We start from the raw sequence: 13,037 nt of genomic DNA, 5'->3' as shown, positions 1-13,037 counted from the left end.
AAGAAACTCTTTTGTGAAGGAAATTGCAGGTTGGAGCTTTCATTTTCACGACTCAAAAATATTATGAGAACATTTTCAGTTTCCCTGATTAAAAGCACCAAAAGGGTGAACATGCAGTTTCTGTGTGGAGTATCAGGAGGAGTCAGGGAGTCTCTGAACCCAGGCTAATCAAACAGAAACCAGCCCTCCCACTTTGTTTGCCCTCTTGCCTCATTCTCTTTTCCAGAGCAGGAAACAAGAGTATCACTGCTTCCTGATTCTGAGTGTCGGCTCAGATAAAGCGTGTGCCAGTGGAAATGAAAACTCTCATGACCATATCACTCCAACCACTTGCTATATATGGCTTTTCTTCTCATCTTATTGCATACATTAACTAAAAGTGACGCACTTTATATTATTTTTTCATTAAAAATTTTCATTTAGATCAAAAACGGGTGAAGAAATCTGCCTCAGTTCATGTACGTAATCTTTTTAGTATGGAAAAGTGAAAGTCGCTCAGTTGTGTCCAACTCTTTGTGACCCCATGGACTACACAGTTCGTGGAATTCTCCTGTCCAGAATACTGGAGTGAAGATTCCCTACACAAGGGGATCCTTCCAACCCACGGATCGAATCCAGGTCTCCCGCATTGCAGGTGGATTCTTTACCAGCTGAACCACAAGGGAAGTCCAAGGATACTGGACTGGGAAGCCTATCCCTTCTCCAGCGGATCTTCCCAACCCACGAATCAAACCAGGTCTTCTGCATTGCACGCAGATTCTTTACCAACTGAGCTATCAGGGAAGCCCTTATTATGGAAAGCAGTCACTATATCCTTTAATAAGAATGTTCTTTTTTGGCCATTTTTAGAATATAACATTTGTTGCTCAGACAGTTTGATACAGAACAGCTCTTCTTCTCATTTTGAGTTTGGAAATACTATCAGTTCAGTTCAGTTCAGTTCAGTCGCTCAGTCGTGTCCGAATCTTTGCAACCCTATGAAACGCAGCATGCCAGGCCTCCCTGTCCATCACCAACTCCCAGAGTTCACTCAGACTCACGTCCATCGAGTCAGTGATGCCATCCAGCCATCTCATCCTCTGTCGTCCCCTTCTCCTTCTGCCCCCAATCCCTCCCAGCATCAGAGTCTTTTCCAGTGAGTCAACTCTTCGCATGAGGTGGTCAAAGTACTGGAGTTTCAGCCTTAGCATCATTCCTTCCAAAGAAATCCCAGGGCTGATCTCCTTCAGAATGGACTGGTTGAATCTCCTTGCAGTCCAAGGGACTCTCAAGAGTCTTCTCCAACACGACAGTTCAAAAGCATCAATTCTTCGGCACTCAGCCTTCTTCACAGTCCAACTCTCACATCCATACATGACCACAGGTACCTGAATACAAAGAGGAACCAAAAGTACCAAAACTAACCTTATGATTCTCTGTTCATGTGGCATAAACCAGTTTTGTACATAACATGTAGCAACATTTTTTTAATGAGCTTTAGAAAAATATAAATTCTGCATATTTATTATTTCCTACCTAATGCTTGTGTTGAAATTATTAGGATCAACTTACTTCTGGAGAAAACAGAGGAACAGAAGGTGCAAAGAACAGTGAAACTTTGAAACTGCCATCTGACTATCACATAGCTTCCCTTCAGTTCAGTCATGTCTGACTCTTTGCAACCCCATGGACTGCAGCACGCCAGGCTTCCCTGTCCATCACCAACTCCTGGAGCTTACTCAAACTCATGTCCATTGAGTCGATGATGCCATCCAGCCATATCATCCTCTGTCATCCCCTTCTCCTCCCGCATTCAATCTTTCCCAGCATCAGGATCTTTTCAAATGAGTCAGCTCTTCGCATCAAGTGGCCAAAGTATTGGAGTTTCAGCTTCAACATCAGTCCTTCCAATGAATATTCAGGACTGATTTCCTTTAGGATGGACTGATTGGATCTCCTTGCAGTCCAAGGGACTCTCAAGAGTCTTCTCCAACACCACAGTTCAAAAGCATCAATTCTTCGGTGCTCAGCTTTCTTTATAGTCCAACTCTCACATTTATACATGACTACTGGAAAAACCATAGCCTTAATTAGATGGACCTTAGTTGGGAAAGCAGTGTCTCTGCTTTTTACTATGCTATCTAGGTTGATCACAACTTTTCTTCCAAAGAGTAAGCGTCTTTTAATTTCATGGCTGCAGTCACCATCTGCAGTGATTTTGGAGACCCCCAAAATAAAGTCTGCCATGGTGTCCACTATTTCTCCATCTATTTTTCCATGAACTGATGGGACCAGATCCTATGACCTTTGTTTTCTGAATGTTGAGCTTTAAGCCAACTTTTTCACTCTCCTCTTTCACTTTCCTCAAGAGGCTTTTTAATTCCTCTTCACTTTCTGCCATAAGGGTGGTATCATCTGCATATCTGAGGTTATTGATATTTCTCCCGGTAATCTTGATTCCAGCTTGTGCTTCTTCCAGCCCAGCGTTTCTCATGATGTACTCTGCATAGAAGTTAATAAGCACAGTGACACTGTACAGCCTTGAGATACTCCTTTTCCTATTTGGAACCAGTCTGTTGTTCCATGTCCAGTTCTAACTGTTGCTTCCTGACCTGCATATAGGTTTCTCAAGGGGCAGGTCAGGTGGTCTGGTATTCCCATCTCTTTCAGAATTTCCCACAGTTTATTGTGATCTACACAGTCATAGGTTTTGGCATAGTCAATAAAGCAGAAATAGATGTTTTTCTGGAACTCTCTTGCTTTTTTGATGATCCAGTGGATGTTGGCAATTTGATCTCTGGTTCCTCTGCCTTTTCTAAAACCAGCTTGAACATCTGGAAGTTCACAGTTCACATATTGCTGAAGCCTGGCTCGGAGAATTTTGAGCATTACTTTACTAGTGTGTGAGATGAGTGCAATTGTGCGGGAGTCTGAGCATTCTTTGGCATTGCTTTTCTTTGGGATTGGAATGAAAACCGACCTTTTCCAGTCCTGTGGCCACTGCTGAGTTTTCCAAATTTGCTGGCATATTGAGTACAGCACTTTTACAGCATCATCTTTCAGGATTTGAAATAGCTCAACTGAAATTCCATCACCTCCACTAGCTTTGTTCATAGTGATGCTACCTAAGGCCCACTTGACTTCACATTCCAGGATGTCTGGCTCCAGGTGAGTGATCACACAATCGTGATTATCTGGGTCATGAAGATCTTTTTTGTATAGTTCTTCTGTGTATTCTTGCCACCTCTTAATATTTACTGCTTCTGTTAGGTCCCCTAGTATTTCTGTCTTTCATTGAGCCCATCTTTGCATGAAGTGTTCCCTTGGTATCTCTAATTTTCTTGAAGAGCTCTCTAGTCTTTCCCATTCTATTGTTTTCCTCTATTTCTTTGCATTGATCACTGAGAAAGGCTTTCTTATCTCTCCTTGCTATTCTTTGGAACTCTGAATTCAAATGGGTATATCTTTCTTTTTCTCCTTTGCTTTTCACTTCTCTTTTTCTCAGCTATTTGTAAGGCCTCCCCAGACAGCCATTTTCCTTTTTTGCATTTCTTTTTCTTAGGGATGGTCTTCCTCCCTGTCTCCTATACAATGTCATGAACCTCTGTGCATAGTTCATCAGGCACTCTGTCTATCAGATCTAGTCCCTTAAATCTATTTCTCACTTCCACTGTATAGCTTCCCTGGAGCTGTGGAGAAAACAGCCATTTGGGTTCTTTGTTTTGCTTTTTGTCCTTTGCTTTGTTTTTGTTTTCACAGCCAAGAGTTTCATGTAGTAATTAAATCTCAGCATCCTGTCCATAAATCAAAGAGAAATAAATAAAGAGATAGACTTGCGCCTCAGAAAACCTTTCAGAAGATCTGTGTGTGTGTGTGTGTGTGTGTGCGCGCGCCACGTGCATGCGTGTTTGTAAAAGCCATGAGAGGAGAAAGAGAATCAAACAAAATATATACAAACAAATTAGCTAGACATGCAAACTAAGCTATGATTCACCCGGAGTGTAAACAAATCACAAATTTCACAGTTTAACATTGGAGGAGGGGACAGAACAAGAAATAAAAGAAACATTTCTCAACCTCACTAATAAAATGTGGCAAGACCTTATTGTCTACGAGGGTATAGGTGAGGGCTAAGTAACCATCACTTCACTCCCTTCTACTAGAGCTCTCTCCTGGTAGGACTAGCAGTATGCTTTGCTTTAACATATCTTTATTCTCCATAGTGAAAGATTGATTTCAAATTCTTAAATAAGATGATTTCCAACAGTATCACATTCTACCAGTTCATCTCACTTTCTTGATCATGCCCTTTGATGCACAAAATCTTTATATTTTGATAAAATCCAATTTCTCTGTTTTCTTTTATTGTGTGTGCTTTTGGTGTTGTATCTAAAACCATTGCTGACTCCAAGATCACAAAGATTTATGTCCATGTTTTCTAATAGTGTTATAGCTTTCACACTTACACTAAAGTCTTTGTTCCATACTGAGTTAATTTTTGTATATAGTGTGAGTAAGGGATCCAACTTCATTCTTTTCCATCTGAATATCTAGTTGATCAGTATCATTTGTTGAAAAGACTATTCTTTTGAATTGAATTGTCTTGGCACACTTGTCCAAAATAAGTTTTCTCACTTATGACATTATGGTGAGGGTTTATTTCTGGACTCTCAATTCCATTCTGTTATTCCTATACTGTACTGTCTTGATTACTGTAGATTTGTAATAAGTTTTGAAAATGGGAAATGTGAACTCTTCAATTTTGTTCTTCTCTTTCAAGATTCTTTTGGCTATACTGGTTACTTTGAATTTCCATATGAATTTTAGGATAAGCTTATTATTTTAATAAAGAAGTCAGCTAGACTTTTTTAGCTATTGCATTGAATTTGAAGATCAATTTGAGAAGTATTGTCACCTTAAGAACATTAAGTTTTCCTATTCACAAACAGGAGATGCTTTTCCATTTATTCCAATCTTTTTAAAATTATTTCAATAATGTTATGTAGTTTTTAGAATACAAGTTTTGTATTTCTTTCATCAAATTTATTCTTAACCCTTGTGGTTTTTTACTCTATTTTTAGATGGAACTGTTTTCTTAATATCTTTTTCAGATTTTTCATTGCAAGAATATAGAAATACAATTAGTTATTATATATTGGCTTTGTAGCCTGTAACCTGCTCAACTCATTATTAGCTCTATTAGTTCTTTAGTGGATTCCTAAGAATTTTCTGTATATGAGATCATGTTATCTGCAAATACAGTTTCACTTCTTCCTTTTCAATCTGACACCAGTTGAATAAAATGATGACAATAGACATCCTTGTCTTGTTGCTGATCTTAGAGGGAAAGAATTCAATCTTTTACCTTTAGATTCAATGTTAGTTTTTAAGAGATACTTCTTTATCAGATATTTGAAATCATTTTCTTTACTGGCTACAAAATTTCTTTAGAATTTCCTTAGTTATAGATCTGCTGATGGAGAACTCACTCATTTTTTTGTTCATTTTAATGCTTTTTGTTTATCTTCAGTCCTGAAAGATGTGCTTGCCAAATATAAAATGGTAGGTTGGTAGCTATCTTCTTTCAGCACCTTGGAGGTATAATTCTACTGTCTTCTGTTTTCCCTTGTTGCTGACAGTCTAATTGCTGCTCCTTTTGAATCTCTTATTCACTGGTTGCTGTTTAAAATTCTCCTTATTTTTGATTTACAGTGATGTCAAGATGTGCCTAAAAATATATTTCTTTTGATTCATCCTGCTTGAGATTTGGGGGCTTCTTGAATATGTCCACTGGTGTCTTTCATCAGCTCTGAAAAACTCTCAACAATTATCTCTTCACAAGAGATGTTATGCAAAGGAGAATTGGAGTTTGCTTTATTCCAGGTACCCAGGGCTATTTCCAGTCCAGTTCAGTTCAGTTGCTCAGTTGTGTACAACTCTTTGCAACTCCATAAACCACAGCACACCAGGCCTCCCTGTCCATCACCAACTCCTGGAGTCCACCTAAACCCATGTCCATTGAGTCGGTGATGCCATCCAACCATCTCATCCTTGGTTGTCCCCTTCTCCTCCTGCCCTCAATCTTTCCCAGCATCAGGGTCTTTTCCAATGAGTCAGCTTTTTGCATCAGGTGGCCAAAGTATTGGAGTTTCAGCTGCAACATCAGTCCTTCCAATGAACACCCAGGACTGATCTTCTTTAGGATGGACTGGTTGGGTCTCCTTGCAGTCCAAGGGACTCTCAAGGGTCTTCTCCAACACCACAGTTCAAAAGCATCAATTCTTCAGCACTCAGCTTTCTTTATAGTCCAACTCTCACATCCATACTGGAAAAACCATAGCCTTGACTAGATGGACCTTTGTTGGCAAAGTAATGTCTCTGCTTTTTAATATGCTGTCTAGATTGGTCATAACTTTCCTTCCAAGGAGTAAGCGTCTTTTAATTTCATGGCTGTAATCACCATCTGCAGTGATTTTGGAGCCTAAGAAAAACAAAGTCAGCCACTGTTTCCACTGTTTCCCTATCTATTTGCCATGAAGTGATGGGACCGGATGATCTTAGTTTTCTGAAAGTTGAGCTTTAAGACAACTTTTTCACTCTCCTCTTTCACTTTCATCAAGAGGCTCGTTAGTTCCTCCTCACTTTCTGTGATAAGGGTGGTGTCATCTGCATATCTGAGGTTACTGAAATTTCTCCCAGCAATTTTGAATCCAGCCTGGGCTTCATTTAGCATGATGTACTCTGCATATAAGTTAAATAAGCAGGGTGACAATATACAGCCTTGACGTACTCTTTTCCCAATTTTGAACCAGTCCATTGTTCCATAGAACAATACGCATTTCTTTATCTCTATCTGATCACTGCAAGCTGTATTTATGAAGACTCTATCAGTTAAAAGTTAGAAAAACCTAATTCAAACTGGCTTGAACAGAGGGTGGGCTGGGATGGTGGGGGTAGAGAGATTTGTGGGCTCATGTAACAGAAAAGCTTAAGTGTAAACTCTCTTTAGACAATATCTGGTAGAGGGGCTCAGACATAGCCAAGTTAATCAGTATCTCTCACCACTTCTACTTTCTACTTTTCTCTAAAGTTATTTATTCAATAATTGGTTCTAGCATCTTCAAGTGTTCATCAGACTCAATGCCAATGGACCTAGTGAAAACAACCCCTTTGGCCCAACAAGATGCCCCAAATCGAGTCTCTGACCTGGTTTGTATTTTATGCCCATCCACAATACAATCATTGTAATCAAGGAGGTGAAACTTACTGACTGGCCAGCTTCAGTCACATGTCCACTTCTATAGAGGAAACCACTCCACTGGAACCTAATGGATTGAAAGAGGTAAGAAGTTATTCCCCCAAAGAGTGAGCAAGATGCTCTGACTTAGGGTGACCAGCTGTGCCAGTTTGCCCAAAACTGTGGGGTTTCCCAAGACCTGGGACTTTCAGTATTATAACTGGGCCAGTCCCAAGCACACCAGGATGACTGGTGACGCCAGTGCTGGTATCAGATGATTCAAAAAGCTAACACTGAGACACAGAGCCTTGCAACCCATAAAACAGAAGCAGTGCAAGGTCCTCCCTGGAGATTTCTGGATTTTCCCTCTTTCAGGTCTCATGGGCAAACTTCCTGCCCCATCCTTTTCGTTGAGCTCAGACATAATCATCGCTGTATTACAGTGTGAGGCTGAATGGGTAAATCACACACCCAACCTCATGCTGCTCACTTAAGAGGGGTTCAATTAAGCCTGATCCGCTCCATCTAGAATTTTAAGCTCCTTTTCTGTTGATAGACTCTGTCTCAAGGGTCATTCAACAAATTTCTTGATCACTCTACTTTCCCCCCAATTCCAAGCTACATTCTCTCTTCTTTTTGCTTCATTTCATTTTTATTCACTCCTTGCCCCTCTTTTCTCTTTAAACCTAAAGAACTTGGACTACTCTCTTTTAGCCTTTTGTCTGTTCCTCAGACTTGTAGTAATACTCCTCTCTGCAAAGCCATCATTGCTCTGACCCGCCAGTCTCTATCAACTTGCTCACAGCTGATTTGGTCAATAATTTCAAAATAGGGAGACATACAGTGTGGGGATAGACAAAACATTACATTGGGATATAGGAATAGATTATTTCACAACTTCTGTTTACAATCACTTTGTATTATCCTCCTTTCATCATATGAGGCTATGTTTTGCAACATAATATGTAAATATTGTAGCACATATATAATTTATAAATAATTTTGTATGTCTGGGAACAAGAACTGATTCTAATTTGTCTCCAGATTCCCAGTGCTTAGTGTACTACCTGATTCAGCAATTGCTTTTTAAGCAAACGTGTCCATGAATGAATCAAATAGGTCACATAAAATCAATAATGTATCAATGATGTTCCTTAGTCTTTGTCCACAAAACATTCTAAATAAGTCCTTGTAAGGTCATAGGCACTGTCCTTAGGGACTTTTCATTGCTTTTCTCTTTTCCACACCTGCTGATAATGACTTTTTTATCAGATGCATTGCATTTCCACCCACCTCAGTCCCTTCACCCTCAGTCAGATAATCCTGAGACCTCAAGATCTCCCATCTGTATCTCCTCCAAAGCTGGCACCTACCTCCCTTTAGGATCACCGAAACTCCCAATCAAAAATCATGTTTCTGGTCCTTATATTCTGGCATTTCCCACCCCAAACAAGCCTTAACAGTGCATATCTCACTGGCTATAAGTCAACATCTAGTCCTCTGGCTCTAGGCTCCTGTGGCCATGCTGGTCCATGATAATGGTTTCCCATCTGAAAATAAACAAAGGGATGCAAACCAAAACCACAATGAGGTACCATTTCATGCCAGTCAGAATGGCTGCTATCCAAAAGTCTACAAGCAATAAATTCTGGAGAGGGTGTGGAGAAAGGAGAACCCTCTTACACTGTTGGTGGGAATGCAAACTAGTACAGCCACTATGGAGAACAGTGTGGAGATTCCTTAAAAAACTGGAAATAGAACTGCCTTATGACCCAGTAATCCCACTGCTGGGCATACACACTGAGAAAACCAGAATTGAAAGAGACACATGTACCCCAATGTTCATTCCGGCACTGCTTATAATAGCCAGGACATGGAAGCAACCTAGATGTCCATCAGCAGATGAATGGATAAGAAAGCTGTGGTACATATACACAATGGAGTATTACTCAGCCATTAAAAAGAATACATTTGAATCAGTTCTAATGAGGTGGATGAAACTGGAGCCTATTATACAGAGTAAAGTAAGCCAGAAAGAAAAACACCAATACAGTATACTAATGCATATATATGAAATTTAGAAAGATGCTAACAATAACCCTGTGTACGAGACAGCAAAAGAGACACTGATGTATAGAACAGTCTTGTGGACTCTGTTGCAGAGGGAGAGGGTGGGAAGATTTGGGAGAATGGCATTGAAACATGTATAATATCATGTATGGAATGAGTTGCCAGTCCAGGTTCGATGCACGATACTGGATGCTTGGGGCTAGTGCACTGGGACGACCCAGAGGGATGGTATGGGGAGGGAGGAGGGAGGAGGGTTCAGGATGGGGAACACATGTATACCTGTGGCAGATTCATTTTGATATTTGGCAAAACTAATACAATTTGTAAAGTTTAAAATAAAATTATGATAAAATCCACAATTAAGCCATTAAAAAGAATACAAAACATGTATAATATCATATAAGAAGAATCACCAGTCGAGGGATGCAAGGGAGCAGTAACCCATGGCAGATTCATGTTAATGTATGGCAAAACCAATACAATATTGTAAAATAAATTTTTTTTTAAATTCACAATTAAAAAAAAAAGGAACTGCAAAAAAAATAGTAAAAGAAATAAAAAGAAACAAAGGGAAAAGTAAGGACAATGTGTAACATATATATAACTTGTATATATGCCTCACATCATCCTTACTTTTATATATATATATATAGATAGATAGATATGTTTTTTAGTTGTCCTTTATATGACTGTCCTTTTATTCTGAGATTGTGTTTTTCTGTATTTTTTATATCAAAATATTTTTCTCTTACAAATGTTGATGATCATAATAATTAGTTATTGTCCTTACTGGGCAAAATAAAAATTTGGTGATCTTCTTTGTGTCCTGGTATCTTTTACATGAAAATTTACTCATTCATACAACCCAAAGTCTGGAGATCACCAAACTATTAGCAAACACACAGTGTTTTGTTTTATTTGTTTTTCAGGTGGAGAGAAGTTGATTCATGGGTAAAATACAGACAGTTCAAACAAGGTTACAAACTAAGCTTTGCCATTCAATCATATCTTCACACATCTCTTTCCTATTAGCAAATTTTAGAGCCAGGAGTGAGCTTGAGGAACCTGGGGCACTGAGCATCAATGAGAAAGTGAGACGGGTGAGGGCAGGGGGCTCTGAGGATCATCTATGATGACATCACACTGGCACCAAGGGCTAATTCTGTCCTAGAATCTGCCCTGAAAGAGTCTACTATATTTCAGGAGACTTCTTAATATTGGTGTGTTGCTGCCAACAGGAAAAATATGGTCCTTGTGGATATGTCCATGTTCCTACTGCATTTTACTTTATCACCAAAGGAAGCAAGATTTGAGTTTCCTGACTAAAATCCTGCTTGGCAAACTAATAAGGACCTAATTCTTTTTTTTTTTTTTTTTAATTCGAGGCTAATTACTTTATAATATTGTAGTGGGTTTTGTCATACATCAACATGAATCAGCCACGGGCACGCATATGTTCCCCATCCAGAACCCCCTCCCACCTCCCTCCCCATCTCATCCCCCAGGGTCATCCCAGGGCACCAGCCCTGAGCACCCTGTCTCATGCATTGAACCTGGACCAGCGATCCACTTCACATATGATAATATACATGTTTCAACTCTACCCTTTCAAATCATCCTACCCTTGCCTTCTCCCACAGAGTTGAAAAGACTGTTCTTTACATCTGTGTCTCTTTTGCTGTCTCACATTTAGGGTCATTGTTATCATCTTTCTAAATTCCATATATATGCGTTAGTATACTGTATTGGTGGAGAAGGCAATGGCACCCCACTCCAGTACTCTTGCCTGGAAAATCCCATGGATGGAGGAGCCTGGTAGGCTGCAGTCCATGGGGTCGCTAAGAGTCGGACATGACTGAGTGACTTCTCTTTCACTTTTCACTTTCATGCATTGGAGAAGGAAATGGCAACCCACTCCAGTGTTCTTGCCTGGAAAATCCCAGGGATGGGGGAGCCTCGTGGGCTTCCGTCTATGGGGTCGCACACGACTGTAGTGACTTAGCAGCAGCAGCATACTGTATTGGTGTTTTTCTTTCTGACTTACTTCACTCTATAATAGGCTCCAGTTTCACCCACCTTGTTAGAACTAATTCAAATGCATTCTTTTTCATGGCTGAGTAGTATTCCATTGTGTATATGTACCACAGCTTTCTTATCCATTTGTCTGCCGATGGACATCTAGGTTGCTTCCATGTCCTAGCTATTGTAAACAGTGCTGCGATGAACACTGGGGTACACGTGTCTCTTTCAATTCTGGTTTCCCCAGTGTGTATGCCAAACAGTGGGATTGCTGGGTCATGTGGCAGTTCTATTTCCAGTTTTTTAAGGAATCTCCACACTGTTCTCTGTAGTGGCTGTACTAGTTTGCATTCCCACCAACAGTGTTAGAGGGTTCTCTTTTCTCCACACCCTCTCCAACACTTATTGCTTGTAGACTTTTGGATAGCAGCCATTCTGACTGGAGTGAAATGGTACCTCATTGTGGTTTTGATTTGCATTTCTCTGATAATGAGTGATGTTGAGCATCTTTTTATGTGTTTGTTAGCCATCTATATGTCTTCTTTGGAGAAATATCTATTTAGTTCTTTGGCTCATTTTTTGATTGGATCGTTTATTTTTCTGGAATTGAGCTGAAGGAGTTGCTTATATATTTTTGAGATTAATTCTTTGTCAGTGGCATCATTTGCTATTATTTTCTCCCATTCTGAAGGCTGTCTTTTCACCTTGCTTATAGTTTCCTTTGTTATGCAAAAGCTTCTAAGTTTAATTAGGTCCCATTTGTTTATTTTTGCTTTTATTTCCATTACTCTGGGATGTGGGTCATAGAGGATCCTGCTGTGATTTATGTTAGAGAGTGTTTTGCCTATGTTTTCCTCCAGGAGTTTTATAGTTTCTGGTCTTATGTTTAATCTTTATTCCATTTTGAGTTTATTTTTGTGTATGGTGTTAGAAAGTGTTCTAGTTTCATTCTTTTACAAGTGGTTGACCAGTTTTCCCAGCACCACTTGTTAAAGAGATTGTCTTTTTTCCATTTATACTCTTGCCTCCTTTGTCAAAGTTAAGGTATCCATAAGTGTGTGGATTTATCTCTGGGCTTTCTATTTTGGTCCATTGTTCTATATTTCTGTCTTTGTGCCAGTGCCATACTCTCTTGATGACTGTAGCTTTGTAGTATAGTCTGAAATCAGGCAGGTTGATTCTTCCAGTTTCATTCTTCTTTCTCAAAATTGCTTTGGCTATTCAAGGTTTTTTGTATTTCCATACAAATTGTGAAATTATTTGTTCTAGTTCTCTGAAAAATACCATTGGTGGCTTGATAGGGATTGCATTGAATCTATAGATTGCTTAGGGTAGTATACTCATTTTCACTATATTGATTCTTTCAATCTATGGACATGGTATATTTCTCCATCTATTTGTGTCATCTTTGATTTCTTTCACCAGTGTTTTATAGTTTTCTATATATAGGTCTTTTGTTTCTTTAGGTAGATATATTCCTAAGTATTTTATTCTTTTTGTTGCAATGGTGAATGGAATTGTTTCCTTAATTTCTCTATTTTCTCATTGTTAGTGTATAGGAATGCAGGGGATTTCTGTGTGTTAATTTTATATCCTGCAACTTTACTATATTCATTGATTAGCTCTAGTAATTTTCTGGTGGAGTCTTTAGGGTTTTATATGTAGGGGATCATGTTATCTGCAAACAGAGTTTTAATTCTTCTTTTTGCATCTGGATTTCTTTTATGCCTTT

The sequence above is a fragment of the Bos javanicus genome, chromosome 1 (genome assembly GCF_032452875.1).
Source record: "Bos javanicus breed banteng chromosome 1, ARS-OSU_banteng_1.0, whole genome shotgun sequence".
In the NCBI taxonomy this organism is placed as follows: Eukaryota; Metazoa; Chordata; class Mammalia; order Artiodactyla; family Bovidae; genus Bos; species Bos javanicus.
This window is presented reverse-complemented; position numbering follows the sequence as displayed.